The 17861-nt window shown below is 37.5% G+C and overlaps 1 protein-coding gene across 20 annotated transcripts in view; it reads left to right on the top strand.

Moving 5' to 3' along the window:
- Positions 1–17861, top strand: part of CSNK2A2IP (casein kinase 2 subunit alpha' interacting protein) — a 287809-nt gene that overhangs the window by 17463 nt on the left and 252485 nt on the right. For 9 of the 20 annotated variants that reach the window (XR_013158580.1, XR_013158583.1, XR_013158578.1 and 6 more), the window contains exon 1: positions 3290–3415. The exons of 8 other annotated variants lie outside the window; for them this stretch is intronic. The gene's annotated coding sequence lies outside the window, so the exon portion shown is untranslated. Of the gene's footprint in view, positions 1–3289; positions 3473–12181; positions 12312–17861 lie in introns of those variants that run through there. 3 more of the 20 variants (XM_077118684.1, XM_077118674.1, XM_077118676.1) reach the window with 2 other exon arrangements.

Genomic DNA, 17861 nt, shown 5'->3' with positions numbered 1-17861 from the left:
AAGATTATTTCAGTTAAGGTGTGTCCCAATCAATCAGAATGGGTCTTAATCCTTCTACTGGAGTCCTTTATAAGAGAATGAAATTCATAGGGAGAGAAAGCCATGGGAGCAAAAAACTGGAATCAGTGAAACCTGGAAGAGAAGGGAGATACCAGCAGGCACCGCCATGTGTCTTGCCATGCGACAGAGGAGCCAAGGATTGCCAGCAGCTGGTCTTCTATGAGAAAGCATTTCCTAAATGATGTCTTGATTTGTACATTTTCCCAGTCTTAAAACCAAAAGTGAAGAAACTCCCATTGTTTTATCTGACTCATTTCATAGTATTTGCTCTAAGTATCTTAGGAAGCTAAAATATAAGGCATTTGTTATTCCACAATATAACCATTATTGTATTTCCTTTAAAAATGATACATATTTGTTAACCACAATATCCAACTCTTGGAATTGCATGGACAGACTCCACAGAGTTATTAAATATATATTAATTTTCTATAATTATATATGTTTTTACTTTTTCAGTATACACACACATAAAACTAACATTGATGCTGATGAAGGCAATTTTGGGCTAATGTGACTCAATTCTTACAATATTATCCATGTCTTGAATACAATTCCTGTATTCAAGACAAAGGAATTGAAAAAGCACTCTTTGAAAGGATTAATTTTAAACTTACTCTTTTTGAGACATCATTGTGGAAAAAAGGAATTTATCTATAATTGAACATATAAATTATAATAAAAGGATTGTACGGGCACTTGGAATATGTATTTGAGGGTTTTTCTTTTTGTTTAACACTGATAAAAACCATTTTATACTTGAAAATTAGACAATTAGGAATAAAGAATTTTGACTCTGAAGGAGATTTTAGAGATTATCTAATCTAATTCTTTGCAAATGAATAGTGTAAATGAATAGTGGTACTAAGAGAGTAAGTAACCCTCTCAAGTTCCACAGGTATTTAGAGGATAATTTAAATTTTCATAGGTCTCCTGTCAGCCAATGTTTTCCTTTTACTCAATACCATATTGAAGCCTGGACTTTTGTAGAGGACTAATTTATCCTAAACTTAGTCCAGAAATTTAGAAACACGTTCTTTTAGTTTGCTAATGCTGTTAGACTGCAATATACCAGAAATGGAATAGCTTTTATAAAGGGGATTTATTAAGTTACACGTTAACAGTCTTAAGGCCATAAAAATGTCCAAATTAACACATCCGCAGAAAGATTCCTAGACTTTGAAGAAATGATCAGAAAGTGCCCAGATTTCTTCTGTTACATGGGAAGCCACATGGCCAGCATCTGTTGCTCCTTTCTTAGCTTCTCTGAGGTAAGTATGGATTTCTTCTCTTAGCTTCCCTTAGCTCTCTCCAGGTTCTACCTTGCTTCACATCTCATGGAAAGGCACATGGCAATATCTGCTGGGCTCTGGTTTCTGTCTAGGCTCTGTAGACTTTCTCAGTTCCTGGTGTCACCTGGGGCTTCTGCATTTCCAAACATCTGTGCCTGTGTTGGCTCTGATCTCTCTTTCTGTGAACTCTTTCAAGGACTCCAATAAACTAATCAAGACCAACCTCGAGTGGGTGGAGTCAAGTCTCCATCTAATCAAAAGGTCACACCCACAGTTTTACCGAAAGGTTCATCCTAAACATTAGGTCTGCCCCCACAAGTGTAGATTAGCATTGAAGAACATGGCTTTTCTGGGGTACATAACAGTTTCAAAGCAGCACACACACCCAAAGAACCAATTCTAATAAATTTTACCAAACTAGTACACTACATCAGGATAATTTCTTCTCCTTAGGTTTCTGTGAAGAAATCCTATGTCACTTGTTTTCTAAGAAAATGATAAACTTCTCTACCTCCTGTCTTGAGAAATACTGTCCATTAGTATCTGGATGGACACTACTTCCTCACCATACTTTCTTATTTGGCGAATGTTGACTTAGGTGAGCTAAGCATAAACTTTCTTTCTCAGCCCTTTAGCCCCACATTACTCTGGATTCTGGAGGTGTTCATTCATTTATTCATTCAGCAAATTTACATTTATCTAGTCAACTGCTACTTTACACTGAAATTGTGCCGGGTGGAGAGGAAACAAATGTAAAAGATATCATATGATAGTCATTAAGATTCTTCTCTTTGTTTTAGGTGTCTTGTATGATTGACTTGTTTTTCTCTGTGTCTTGGACATTAGATATGACCGTGTTACTTGCTTGTCACAGATCCTTGCCTATACTTGACTCTGTATGGCTCTAATTTCCCTACCATGGAAGTATGTGTCAAGCATGTCAACTCTGGCAGCCTGGGTTCCTGAGTATTACAGTAAATAAGGCTTTTCTACTGGCCAATGTTGGACATATAGGATGAAGGTGTCATCAAACTACTAAGATTTTAGGGGTTGTTACCACAGCTTAACTTAGGCTTACATGACATGCAAAATCTTTGCTTTAAGGCCCTCTTAATTTAGTGAAGAAGAGATAATAATAAAGTATTTGAAGTATATTCTAAGAAAGTTTATTATAAAAATATGCTTACATATGATAGAAGGACTAGGGAATGAAATTAGTGATGTTGATAAGAGATCAGGCTTAAGAATGGAGTAACTCTGGGTTGAAATATTGATTCTGCTATTTTTAGCTCTAAGTCATTAAACACTCTAAGTCTCACATGCCATATCACAGAATATGGATAATAGTAATCTCTACTAAAAGGTGATTGGAATAATTAGATAAGCTTCATAATAAGTACTCAATGAAAGCTATTGCAGTTATGGTTATTATTTTATAAATCTGCATGTGGTATGGTATTGGGAGTGCTTGTGTGTTAAGCTTCATAGGAGAAGTAGTGCTGAACACTAAAAAAGTCCTGAAATTTGAAGAGTTGTGGTAGGTAAATGAGAAGCAGACATTTCAGGCAGAGGCATGGGTGAATGTGTTAGATGTGGAATTGTTATGCATAAAGCACAAGTGAGTGGCAAGAGTGAATTTAAGAAAGTAGGCAAGAATTGAAGGAAAAAAGGACATACCAACCATGACTAAGAAGAGGTGATCACCTCAGATTGGAGAAGCATTAAAGGTTTCAAGATCAAATTGACATTTTTAGAAAGATCATTAAAGCAGAAAAATGGAAGATGGTTTAGAGGAAGACACAAGATTGGAAACAGATATGTAAAGCTGTGACTGAAGTCTTCCAGGTGGGAAATGTGGATGTATAGTATGTGGATCATAACTGAAATCATGGATGTGTGACGTCACAATGAGGGGTCTATTGATGATGTCAGGGCTGGGAACGGAAACACATGCATCACTAACATTCAGCTGGCCTCATGAAGTGAAGTGTTCTTGGGAAGAATTAGGCCAGGGAGGAGAAGAAAGACAGGAACCAGGAAACTTGGCGACCATGAATGCCAAGGTAGGGGAGAATGTGAATGGGGATATTCAACACTATGAAACCTGGCAGAAGTGCAGAGTAAGATAATGTCTTAAGAGTCTCTATTTTATTTGAGCATGAAGAGATCATTGTTAATTTGCATGGGGTGATTTTGATAGATTGGGGGAGGTTAAGGCCGGATTCTAAGAGAGAAATGAGGGAGTATGGTCACTGTAAGAAAGTAGCATGAGTGAGTGCAGACTATAATTTCGAGAAGTTTGGCTATAGATAAAGGGTTATTATTTATTTATTTATTTCTGAGGTATTCCTCTTTGACCCAGGCAAATAGGACCCTTCCCTGGTCTTCATTTTAAAGTGAGTCCCTCTAGACTATTGGCCACATCTGTGTTGAAGTCAAGGGAAATCTAAATTCTCACACCCTCCTGCAGGATGTGAGAATTCTGGACCCAGCCTTCTTCCCTGAATTTGTGGTTCTGAGGTCATGGGTTGCTGGAACGTCACCCCTGGGCATGGGGGAGATGAGTAGCCATAAATTTGCTGTCATAAAGGTGGAGAGGTATGTTGGTAGGAACTCCAAGGAGTCTGGGAATTCTAAATTAACCTGCCATTCAGGTCATTATAAAACTGTATTTGTTGGGAGGTGCAACAGTGGCCCCATGCCTGCCCATGCAAAACACAAATGAACAAACAAAAACTGTAGCTGTCAAAGTAAGATGGTAAAACATATTGTTAGTAATTTGTTAGCTTGATTGACTTACTTCAAGTAGCTTTTTTTTATTTTTATTTTTTATTTATTAAAAAAATTAACTAACACAACATTTAGAAATCATTCCATTCTACATATGCAATCAGTGATTCTTAATATCATCACATAGATGTATGATCATTATTTCTTAGTACATTTTCATCGATTTAGAAAAAGAAATAGCAAGACAACAGAAAAGGAAATAAAATGATACTATAGAGAAAAAAATAAAAATAAAAATACAAAAAATATATTAAAAAACAGAAAAAAAACATACAAAAAAAAACTATACCTCAGATGCAGCTTCATTCAGTGTTTTAACATAATTACATTCCAATTAGGTAGTATTGTGCTGTCCATTTTTGAGTTTTTGTATCCAGTCCTGTTGCACAGTCTGTATCCCTTCAGCTCCAATTACCCATTATCTTACCCTATTTCTAACTCCTGATGGTCTCTGTTACCAATGACATATTCCAAGTTTATTCTCTAATGTCGGTTCACATCAGTGGGACCATACAGTATTTGTCCTTTAGTTTTGGGCTAGTCTCACTCAGCATAATGTTCTCTAGGTCCATCCGTGTTATTACATGCTTCATAAGTTTATTCTGTCTTAAAGCTGCATAATATTCCATCATATGTATATACCACAGTTTGTTTAGCCACTCATCTGTTGATGGACATTTTGGCTGTTTCCATCTCTTTGCAATTGTAAATAACGCTGCTATAAACATTGGTGTGCAAATGTCCGTTTGTGTCTTTGCCCTTAAGTCCTTTGAGTAGATACCTAGCAATGGTATTGCTGGGTCGTATGGCAATTCTATATTCAGCTTTTTGAGGAACCGCCAAACTGCCTTCCACAGTGGTTGCACCATTTGACATTCCCACCAACAGTGGATAAGTGTGCCTCTTTCTCCACATCCTCTCCAGCACTTGTCATTTTTTGTTTTGTTGATAATGGCCATTCTGGTGGGTGTGAGATGATATCTCATTGTGGTTTTGATTTGCATTTCTCTAATGGCCAGGGACATTGAGCATCTCTTCATGTGCCTTTTGGCCATTTGTATTTCCTCTTCTGAGAGGTGTCTGTTCAAGTCTTTTTCCCATTTTGTAATTGGGTTGGCTGTCTTTTTGTTGTTGAGATGAACAATCTCTTTATAAATTCTGGATACTAGACCTTTATCTGATATGTCGTTTCCAAATATTGTCTCCCATTGTGTAGGCTGTCTTTCTACTTTCTTGATGAAGTTCTTTGATGCACAAAAGTGTTTAATTTTGAGGAGCTCCCATTTATTTATTTCCTTCTTCAGTGCTCTTGCTTTAGGTTTAAGGTCCATAAAACTGCCACCAATTGTAAGTTTCATAAGATATCTCCCTACATTTTCCTCTAACTGTTTTATGGTCTTAGACCTAATGTTTAGATCTTTGATCCATTTTGAGTTAACTTTTGTATAGGGTGTGAGATATGGGTCCTCTTTCATTCTTTTGCATATGGATATCCAGTTCTCTAGGCACCATTTATTGAAGAGACTGTTCTGTCCCAGGTGAATTGGCTTGACTGCCTTATCAAAGATCAAATGTCCATAGATGAGAGGGTCTATATCTGAGCACTCTATTCGATTCCATTGGTCGATATGTCTATCTTTAGGCCAGTACCATGCTGTTTTGACCACTGTGGCTTCATAATATGCCTTAAAGTCTGGCAGCGTGAGAACTCCAGCTTCGTTTTTTTTCCTCAAGATACTTTTAGCAATTTGGGGCACCCTGCCCTTCCAGATAAATTTGCTTATTGGTTTTTCTATTTCTGAAAAATAAGTTGTTGGGATTTTGATTGGTATTGTGTTGAATCTGTAAATTGATTTAGGTAGAATTGACATCTTAACTATATTTAGTCTTCCAATCCATGAACACGGTATGCCCTTCCATCTATTTAGGTCTTCTGTGATTTCTTTTAACAGTTTTTTGTAGTTTCTTTGTATAGGTCTTTTGTCTCTTTAGTTAAATTTATTCCTAAGTATTTTATTCTTTTAGTTGCAATTGTAAATGGAATTCATTTCCTGATTTCCCCCTCTGCTTGTTCATTGCTAGTGTATAGAAACACTACAGATTTTTGAATGTTGATCTTGTAACCTGCTACTTTGCTGTACTCATTTATTAGCTCTAGTAGTTTTGTTGTGGATTTTTCCGGGTTTTCGACGTATAGTATCATATCGTCTGCAAACAGTGATAGTTTTACTTCTTCCTTTCCAATTTTGATGCCTTATATTTCTTTTTCTTGTCTAATTGCTCTGGCTAGAACCTCCAACATGATGTTGAATAATAGTGGTGATAGTGGACATCCTTGTCTTGTTCCTGATCTTAGGGGGAAAGTTTTCAATTTTTCCCCATTGAGGATGATATTAGCTGTGGGTTTTTCATATATTTCCTGTATCATTTTAAGGAAATTCCCTTGTATTCCTATCCTTTGAAGTGTTTTCAACAGGAAAGGATGTTGAATCTTGTCAAATGCCTTCTCTGCATCAATTGAGATGATCATGTGATTTTTCTGCTTTGATTTGTTGATATGGTGTATTACATTAATTGATTTTCTTATGTTGAACCATCCCTGCATACCTGGGATGAATCCTATTTGGTCATGATGTATAATTCTTTTAATGTATTGCTGGATTTGATTTGCTATAATTTTGTTGAGGATTTTTGCATCTATATTCATTAGAGAGATTGGTCTGTAGTTTTCTTTTTTTGTAATATCTTTGCCTGGTTTTGGTATGAGGGTGATGTTGGCTTCATAGAATGAATTAGGTAGCTTTCCCTCCACCTCAGTTTTTTTGAAGAGTTTGAGCAGGGTTGGTACTAATTCTTTCTGGAATGTTTGGTAGAATGTGAAGCCATCTAGTCCTGGATTTTTCTTTTTGGGAAGCTTTTGAATGACTGATTCAATTTCTTTACTTGTGATTGGTTTGTTGAGGTCATCTATTTCTTCTTGAGTCAAAGTTGGTTGTTCATGCCTTTCTAGGAACTTGTCCATTTCATCTACATTGTTGTATTTATTAGTGTAAAGTTGTTCATAGTATCCTGTTATTACCTCCTTTATTTCTTTGAGGTCAGTGGTTATGTCTCCTCTTCCATTTCTGATCTTATTTATTTGCGTCCTCTCTCTTTTTCTTTTTGTCAGTCTTGCTAAGGGCCCATCAGTCTTGTTGATTTTCTCATAGAACCAACTTCTGGTCTTATTGATTTTCTCTATTGTTTTCATGTTCTTAATTTCATTTATTTCTGCTCTAATCTTTGTTATTTCTTTCCTTTTGCTTGCTTTGGGTTTAGTTTGCTGTTCTTTCTCCAGTTCTTCCAAGTGGACAGTTAATTCCCGAATTTTTGCCCTTTCTTCTTTTTTGATATAGGCATTTAGGGCAATAAATTTCCTTCTTAGCACTGCCTTTGCTGCGTCCCATAGGCTTTGATATGTTGTGTTTACATTTTCATTCGCCTCAAGATATTTACTAATTTCTCTTGTAATTTCTTCCTTGACCCACTGGTTGTTTAAGAGTGTGTTGTTGAGCCTCCACGTATTTGTGAATTTTCTGGCACCCTGCCTATTACTGATTTCCAACTTCATTCCTTTGTGATCTGAGAAATTGTTGTGTATGATTTCAATCTTTTTAAATTTGTTGAGACATGCTTTGTGACCCAGCATATGGTCTATCTTTGAGAATGATCCATGAGCACTTGAGAAAAAGGTGTATCATGCTGTTGTGGGGTGTAATGTCCTATAAATGTCTGTTAAATCTAGCTCATTTATTGTAATATTCAAATTCTCTGTTTCTTTATTGATCCTCTGTCCAGATGTTCTGTCCATTGATGAGAGTGGCGAATTGAAGTCTCCAACTATTATGGTAGATGTGTCTATTTCCCTTTTCAGTAATTGCAGTGTATTCTACACGTATTTTGGGGCATTCTGATTCGGTGCGTAAATATTTATGATTGTTATGTCTTCTTGTTTAATTGTTCCTTTTATTAGTAGATAGTATCCCTCTTTGTTCTTTTAACTGTTTTACATTTGAAGTCTAATTTGTTGGATATTAGTGTAGCTACTCCTGCTCTTTTCTGGTTGTTATTTGCATGAAATATCTTTTCCCAACCTTTCTCTTTCAACCTATGTTCATCTTTGGGTCTAAGATGTGTTTCATGTAGACAGCATATAGGAGGATCCTGTTTTTTAATCCATTCTGCCAGTCTATGTCTTTTGATTGGGGAATTCAGTCCATTAACATTTAGTGTTATTACTGTTTGGGTAATACTTTCCTCTACCGTTTTGCCTTTTGTATTATATATACCATATCTGATTTTCCTTCTTTCTACACTCTTCTCCATACCTCTCTCTTCTGTCTTTTCGTATCTGACTCTAGTGCTCCCTTTAGTATTTCTTGCAGAGCTGGTCTCTTGGTCACAAATTCTCTCAGTGACTTTTTGTCTGAAAATGTTTTAATTTAACCCTCATTTTTGAAGGACAGTTTTGCTGGGTATAGAAGTCTTGGTTGGCAGTTTTTCTCTTTTGGTAATTTAAATATATCATCCCGCTGTCTTCTTGCTTCCATGGTTTCTGCTGAGAAATCTACACATAGTCTTATCGGGTTTCCCTTGTATGTGATGGATTGCTTTTCTCTTGCTGCTTTCACGATCCTCTCTTTCTCTTTGACCTCTGACGTTCTAACTAGTAAGTGTCTTGGAGAATGCCTATTTGGATCTATTCTCTTTGGGGTGCGCTGCAGTTCTTGGATCTGTAATTTTAGGTCTTTCATAAGAGTTGGGAAATTTTCAGTGATAATTTCTTCCATTAGTTTTTCTCCTCCTTTTCCCTTTCCTTCTCCTTCTGGGACACCCACAACACGTATATTTTTCGCTTCATATTATCATTCAATTCCCTGAGCCCCTGCTCAAATTTTTCCATTCTTTTCCCTATATTTTCTGTTTCTTTTTGGATTTCAGATGTCCCATCCTCCAGTTCACTAATTCTAAACTCTGTCTCTTGAAATCTACCATTGTAGGTTTCCATTGTTTTTTTCATCTCTTCTACTGTGTCTTTCATTCCCATAAGTTCTGTGATTTGTTTTTTCAGACTTTCCATTTCTTCTTTTTGTTCATCCTTTGCCTTCTTCATGTCCTCCCTCAATTTATTGATTTGGTTTTTGAAGAGGTTTTCCATTTCTGTTCGTATATTCAGAATTAGTTGTTTCAACTCCTGTATCTCATTTGAGCTATTGATTTGTTCCTTTGACTGGGCCATATCTTTAATTTTCCTAGTGTGATTTGTTATTTTTTGCTGGCATCTGGGCATTTAATCAGATTTCCCTGAGTGTGGGACCCACCAGGTTGAAAGACTTTCCTGTGAAGTCTCTGGGCTCTGTTTTTCTTATCCTGCCCAGTATGTGGTGCTTGTCTGTCTGTGGGTACCACCAGCAAAAGATGTTGTGGCTCCTTTAACTTTGGAAGACTCTCACTGCTGGGTGTGTGGTGGAGACAGAGGAAAGGTTGTAGGTTGGTTTTAATGACTTCAAATTGTGAAGTCCTGGGATCTGAATTCCTTGAGAGAGGGATTCCACCTGAGTTGCATTTCACCCCTCCCACGGGGAAGGTTCAGGTGGTAGAGAGCCCTGAAAGCAGCCCACCTCTGTGTTCGGGTCAGTCGCAACCTGTGTAATCCCAGCGCTGAGCCCAGAGGCAACCAAGCTTCTGCAGAAACAGCTGTAGAAGGCTCTGTTTCGCCCCCTTTCCTCTTTTTCAGTTAGCCCAATAGGCAACTTCCACCTTGATCAGTTTTGCCTGAGCTGAGGGCCTATTTTTGGTAGACAGAGTTGCTCATTAATGCCACTATTGGTGTTAGGTTGGACTCAGTCTCTACTACTGTTGGAGACTCTTTCCTTTACCTCCGGGAAATCGCCTGTGGGGAAGAGGCACCGGCTGCTTGGAGAACCACCGATCCGAGGCTCCCAGCTGGCCCGGGAAGCCACATGTGTGGGAGGGGCTCCTGCCACTGGCCGCTGTGGCTTAGGGAACCGCCGATCCGAGGCTCCCAGCCAGCCCAGGAAGGAGGGAGGGAGGGGGTTCGGCTGCCCGCCACCGCGGCCCGGTGAAGCACGCACCGCTCGGGGACCTCACTGCAGCGGAGTCTCGTAGCCGGTCCAGCCATTCCAGAGTGGGGTACACTGTGTGTCTGTTTCTGTTGTGACTCCGGGAGCTGTTCTGTACTGTTTCTAGTTATTTAGTAGTTGTTCTGAAGGAGGAACTAAGACACACACACCTTACTAAGCCGCCATCTTCTCCGGAAGTCTCTCAAGCAGCTTTTAGGTGTAATTGATATTCAGTAATCAGTATATATACAAATTATACTATTTGATGTTTTGACATTTGTATGTACCCGTGAAACATCACCACAATCCAGATGGTGGACATATCCATCATTGCGAAAACTTTCCTTGTTGCCCTTGTAATGCCACTCTCTTGGCACCTGTCTGCCTGCCACACCCCTAGGCAGCTACTTACCTGTTTTCTGTCACTCTAGATTAGTTTACATTTTAAAAAGTTTCCTGTAAGTATTCCATTATATGGATATACAGTGATTTGTTTTGTAATTAACCTGTAGATGGACATTTAAATTGTTTCCAGTTTTTTTGCTTATGTAAAATAATGTTGCTATGAAATTCTTATTAAAGTTTTTCTATGGATATATGCTTTCTTTTCTCTTGGGAGAATACCAATAATAAAATGCCACATCGTAGATGTATATTTAACTTTTAAAGAAATTGCTAAACTGTTTTACGGAGTGGTTATACAGTTTAACATTCTGAACTACAGCAAATGAGAATTCCAGTTTCTTAAATGCTCAACAGCACTTGGTATGGTCAGTCTTTAATTTTAGGCATGTTAATAGGCATATAGTGGTAGCTCACTGTGGCTTTAATTTACCTTTTTATAATGATTAATGATGCTGAATGTTCTTTCATTTATTTATTTGACATTCATATTTCTTTTTTGGTAAAGTGTCTGTTCAAATCATTTGCCCATTTTTAAATTGGTTGTTTACTCGTTGAGTTTCAAGAGTTCCTTATATATTGTTGTCATGGTCAGGTTCATGTGTCAACTTGGCCACGTGGTGGTACCTGTTTGGTTGGGCAAGTGCTGGCCTGTCTGTTGCAATGAGGACATTTCATAGAATTAGATCATGATCATGCCAGCTGCATCCACAGCTGATTCCATTTGAAATCAGCCAAGGGGAGTGTCTTCTCTAATGAGTGATGCTTAATCTAATCACTGGAAGCCTTTTAAGGAAGAGACAGGCTCTTCTTCCTGCTTTTGCTGGTGAGCCTCTCCTGTGGAGTTCATCCAGACCCTCCATCGGAGTCGTCAGCTTCACAACCTGCCCTGTAGATTTTGGACTCTGCGTTTCCACGGTCATGTGAGACACTTTTATAAATTTTAAATTTGCGAGTGTTCCCTGTTGATTCTGTTTCTCTAGAGAACCTTAACTAATACAATTGTAGCTACACATCCTTCCTCAGATATATGCTATATACGTATTTTCTCCCAGTCTGTGGCTTGTCTTTTCATTTTTTAACCATGAACTCTGAAGAGAAAAGATTTTACATTTTTATAAAATCTAATTATTAAGGTTTTGTTCTTTTTTGAGCTTGTGCTATTGATTTCAACTCTAAGAAATGTTGACCTAACACAAGGTCACAAAAAATTTCTCCTATATTTGATTCTAGAAATTTTAGTGTTTTAGGCTTTACATTTAGGTTTTGAGTTAATATTGAGTTAATAAAAGACGAACATTTTTCCACTGAATTGCTCCTGTGCCTTGGTCAAAAAACAGTTTTAAAACATGTACGGGTATGTTTCTGGACTCTATTTTGTTACATTATCTGTGTGGTTGTCTTGAAGCCAATACCAATACTACACTATCGTGATGACTAAAGATTTATAAGTCTTGAGATCAGGTAGTGTCAGCCCTTCAATTTTATTTTTCTTTTTCAAAATTGTTGTCTTAGTTTTATAGGGTTGCTGTAACAAAATACCACAAACTAAGTGACTTGAAACAACAGAAAATTATTCTCATAATTCTGGAGGCTAGATGTCTGAAATCAAGGTGCCAGCATGACCATGTTTCCTCTGAAACCTGTAAGTGATAATCCTTTTTTGCCTTTTCCTAGCTTCTGGTGGTTTGGTGATATTCTTTGGCATTCCTTAACTTTCACCTGTAGCACTTCAGTTTCTGCCTCCATCATCATGAGGCATTCTCCCCTGTGTCGATCTGTGTCTTTGTCCAAGTTTTCCTGTTCTTATAAGGACATCTGTCATACTGTTTTAAGTGCACTCTAGTCCAGTTGGACCTCATTTTAACTAACCACATCTTCAAAGACTCTATTACCAAATAAGGTCACATTCATGGACCAATGCCCATGGGCCACCAGATAGGGTGCAAACATTATCTTTTGGGGAAATCCAATTCAACTCAAAGCTGTTATTTTGACTATTGCATGCTGTGTTAGCTTCCTAGGCCTCTCCAAGCAGATTACTATAAAATGGTTCTGCTAAAACAATGGGTATTTATTCATTTACACTTAGAGTGACAAATTAAGGCATCATCAAGGCAATGCTTTCTTCCCCAAGACTGGCAGCCAGCAATCCTGGGCTCCTGTGCCACATGGCAAAACACATGGCATCTCCTGATCTCTCTCTTCTGTTCTTGGGTTTCACTGATTTCAGCCTGCTTCCTTGGCTTTTTCTCTCTCCCTCTCTTACAGTCTCTCACTCTCTCGATATATTCATTCAGTTTATAAAGTACTCCGGTAAGAGAATAGACCCATCCTGAAGTATGGTGGGTCACATCAGAACTGAAGTAGCCTCCTCAACATGTCCTATTGACAATGGGTTCACAGCTATAGAAATGGGTTAACTTTAAGAACATATTATTCTGGAATACAAGTAGCTTTAAACCACCACACTCCTCCTCTAGACTCCAAAAAGATATGTTATTTTCATATGCAAATACATTCATTTGATTACTATAACCCAAAATCCTGAAGTCATTTCAGTAACAATATTAACTACAAATTTTCATCAAAATCGAATATAGGTGAGTTCTATCCTGGAGCATAACTCCCCTCTGTCTGTGGACCTGTGAAACCTTCAGAACAAGTTTTCTGATTCTAATATGCAAAGAAGGTACATTCCCATTTCTATAGGGAGAATTTGGAAGGAAAACTGGGGTCATGCGCGCCAAACAATTCCAAAACCTAACAGGGCATACTCCATTACATTTAAAGGTCTGAGAGTTATTTATGGAATGAGGCTTTTTCCTCAGGACCTGATGGGGCAGCAGCCAACCCCCTTCTAAGCACTTGTGCAGAGTGGAATTCACTCCCCAAACACTGGGGTGAAGGCTGCCCATTATGAGAAACACCGAGGTGGTAACCAGACTCCGCAATCCTGAGGGTATAGACTCTACCCTCTGAGAAAGTTTGAATGGTAGCACTTTTCCTGAACAGCAGGCTGAAATGCCTGCCCTCGCCAGGATCCAGGGAGACTCACCCTTTTCATCCACTCTCTTGGCCTGAGAAGATATCATTGGTGCAGAACTCAGCTTTGGTGTTTCTGCCCTTGAAGTGATTTTTCCTTTGATTTGTTTCTTCTCTGTCCATTTTAGTCCAAGTTGGCAGTGATTCTATTCATAAAAATTTGCAGGAAACTTGTCAGTTTTGTATGTAGTACACAGGGTTCTAAGCTTTCAGGCAAAAGAACTGTTCCAATTTGTTAGCTACCAGAATGCAATATATCACAAATGGAATGGCTTTTAAAAAGGGGAATTTAACAAGTTGCAGGTTTACAGTTCTAAGGCTGAGGAAATGTCCCAATTAAAGCAAATGTATAAAAATATCCAAATTAAGGTGCCAACAGGAGGTACCTTCACTCAAAAAAGTCCGATGAAGTTCAGGGTTTCTCTTTCAGCTGGAAGGGCACATGGCAAAGTCTGTCAGCTTTCTCTCCTGGATTTTTGTCTCATGAAGCTCCCTGGGAGGCATTTTCCTTCTTCTTCTCCAAAAGTAGCTGGCTGGTGGACTCCCTTGCTCTGTGTAATTCTGCTGCATTCTGCTGTGACTTTTTCATGGCTCTAAAAGGGGACTCTCCAAAATGTTTTTTCTTTTAAAGGATTAGTGGGTGGAGTCAATTCCATGGAAGCTCTCTGGTCAGAAGTTACCACCCATAATTGGGTGGGTTACATCTTCACAGGAACAATCAAAATGCTCCCAGCTAGCAATATTGAATGAGGATTAAAGGACATGGCTTTTCTGGGGTCCATCACAAATTCAAAGTTGCACAAGAACTTTCCATAGATCTTTCGTGGATAACTGCATTTTCAATCTTAACTTTCACAGGAATTGCTGATTGGTTCCATGTTCTATTAAACCCAGTTATTAAGTTGCCAGAATGCAATATACCAGAACTGGAACAGCTTTTATAAAGGGGAATTTAATAAGTTACACATTTACAGTTCTAAGGAAGTGAAAGTGTAAGGCATTGACAAGAGGCTATCTTGACTCAGGAAAGGCTTGTCAGATCAGGAACGCCTCTCTCAGCTGGATAGTTATGTGGCTGGCATCTGTTGGTCCCTTATCCCTGGGATCCATTGCTTTCATCTTCTGTTTCTGTTGGGAATCCTTACTTTGCTTCTCTTTTCTGGTTTTCATCTCTTGACTCTCTCCAGGTTCTGGCTTGCTTACCATCTTATGGAAAGGTCTGCTGGGCTCCAAGCATCTCCAAACATCTGTGTCTGTGTTCCGCATGTGTCTGTATCTGCGTCAGTGCTGCTGGAAGGTCCTGTTAACTCTGAGACTTCCATCATTTCTGACTCTTTCCAAAATGTTTCCCTTTTTAAAGGATTCCAGTAAACAAATCAAAAGACACCTGGAAAAAGTAAATAAAACAAACAAAAAGACACCTGAAATGGGAAGAGTCACCTCTCCACCTAATCAAAAGATTATGCCCTTTATAGATTATACCAATTAAGTATGTCATATCTCTGTGGAGTTAATCTAATCAAAAGTTTCCATCAGCTGACTTATAGGATTTGATAACATGGCTCTTCTGTGGTACATAATACTTACAAACTGGCACATATGGGGAATTGCTCTCTGGTAGCTCAGAACTTTCTAAATAATCAACTTCTGGTTCCTTTGTTCCCAAGAGTTGAGTTCTCAGCTTATTCCTTTCTTCTTGCATTTTACCATAAGCTGCAAGGAGCAACCAGGCTGCATTTTCCATATTTAGTTTGGAAATCTTCTCAGCCAAATATCCAAGTTAATCTCTATCAAGTTCTGCTTTCTCTGTGACATCAGAACTCAGTTTCACTAAGTTCTCTGCCACTTTAAAATACAGATCACCTTTCTTCCAGTTTCTAATAACATATATTATTATTTCTGTCTAAGGCCTCATTGGAAGTACCTTTAGCAACCATGTTTCTGCCATAAGTCTCTCCAAAACAATCTAAGCCTTTTCTGTCCAACAGCCCACAATTCTTCCAACCTCAACCCTTTACTCAATTCCAAAGCCCTTTCCACATTTTTTGTGTTACTAGTAGCAGTATCTGACTCTCTTGATACCAAAATCTATTTTAGCTTCTTAGACTGCTTCAAAAAAAATTACCATGAAGTGGTTTGGCTGAAACAATTCAAATTTATTTCCTTATGGTTATAGTCCCGGAAAATGTCCAAATCATGGCATCATCAAATAATTATTTTCTTCTTGTAGACTGACTGCCAGTAGTCTTTGGCTCCTCTGACACATGGCAAGGCATATAATGGTGTCTCTTGGTTTCTCCCTTCTCTTCCTGGGTTTCATTGATTTTAGCTTCTTGCTTCTGTGTCTTTCCCTCTCTCTCTCTCTGAATCAATTCTATTTATAAAGGACTCCAGTAATAGGATTAGGACTCATCCTGAATGAATTGGGTCATCCTTAGCTGATGTAACCTCATCAAAATGTCCTACTTAAAATGGGTTCACAGGAATAGATTAGCTCTAAGAGCATGTTATTCTGGGATACATACAGCTTCAAAACACCATATATGTTTCTCACATTTTCATATACATTTTAGAATAAAAAATTTGTTGAAATTTTTGAAAAAAATTTTTGAAAAAAATTATCAATTTCTGCTACAATGACTACTGGAATTTTTAATTGTGATTGCATTAAATCTATAGATCAATTTCTGGGAAATTGATATCTTAATATATTGAGTTTTCTGGCCTATAAACAAGCTATATATATATATATATATATATATATATATATATATATATATATATATTTCCTTAGATCTTTTAATAATATGGTTAGCAGTACTTTGCATTTGTCGTTTGCAGGTATTTACCTTCTGTTGTTAGATATATCTCCAAGAAATTTATACCTTTGAAGCTATTGCAAATGGTAGTTTAAAATTTTCAATTTTTTATTGCTCATTGATAGTTGATTAAAACACTTTTAATTGATTGTAATCAATTGTGTTATGTAACGTATACATAACACAAATTTCCCATTTTGACCAAGAAAATTTCAATTGGTTTTCATATGTCTTTCAATCTTGATAAACTCAATGTTACTTCTAGTGGTTTAGTAGATTCCATCAGACTTTATACAGAAATATTACAGTCAACTGCAACTAAAGATAGGTTTACCCCTATCTTTCTCATATGGATGTTGGTTTTTGTTTTTCCTGCTGAATTACAGTACCTAGAATCTTCAATACAGTGTTGAATAGAGCATCTAAGAGTACCTGTCCTTGTTTTTCTCCTGAACTTAGGAGGAGACATTCAGTCTTTTGAACTTAAGGATATGTAGGTTTTCTGTAGATGCACTTTATCACATTGAAGAAATTACCTTCTATTCCTGTTCTGTTGAGAGTTTTAATCAGGAATGGTAATAAGATTTTGTCAAACATTTTTACTGACTCTAATAAGATTATCTTATTTTATTTTCATTTTGAGTTTGCTAATGGTGAATTATATTGATTAGTTTTCAAGTAGAAAACTAACCTTGCATTCCTGGGATTAAGCCCTATTTGATCATGGTGAATATATTTGGATTCTATTTGCTAAAATCTTGCTTTGAATTTTTGCATCTATGTTCATGAAATATATTAGTTGGCAGGTTTCTTTCTTTGTAGTTTGTTTGTCTTGTTTTGGTATCATGGTAATATTGGCTTCATGGAATGATTTGTAAAAGTAGTTCCTCCCTTCCAGTACTCTAGATGAGTTTGTGGAGAATTGAAATGAGTTCTCCTTGGTGTTGAAATTCACTAGTGGAATCATATTGTCATCGTGGCTTGGCTTGAAGCCCTCTTTGTGGGAAGGTTTTAAATACAACACATGCATCCATTTCTTCTTAAGTGAAGCTTTGATAGTTTGAGTGCTTCAAGGAGTTTACTGTTAAAATGACAGCCTTAACATTTTTCAAAATAATCCCTTATTTTCCCTTTAAAATCTATAAATGTTTGATGTCACCTCTTTCATTTCTCATACTGGCAATTTGTGTCTTCTCTTTTTTATTTTTAACGCACCAGTCTGGCTTTAATCTTACCAATTTCATTGTTCTCCAGGAACCAGCTTTTGCTTTCACTGATTTTCTCTATTGTTTTCTACATTGATTTTATTTCCTTTCATCTAGTTATTTTGC

The sequence above is a fragment of the Tamandua tetradactyla genome, chromosome 10 (genome assembly GCF_023851605.1).
Source record: "Tamandua tetradactyla isolate mTamTet1 chromosome 10, mTamTet1.pri, whole genome shotgun sequence".
NCBI classification, from domain to species: Eukaryota; Metazoa; Chordata; class Mammalia; order Pilosa; family Myrmecophagidae; genus Tamandua; species Tamandua tetradactyla.
The sequence above is the reverse complement of the archived record's forward strand: the minus strand, read 5'-3'. Positions and strand labels throughout refer to the sequence as shown.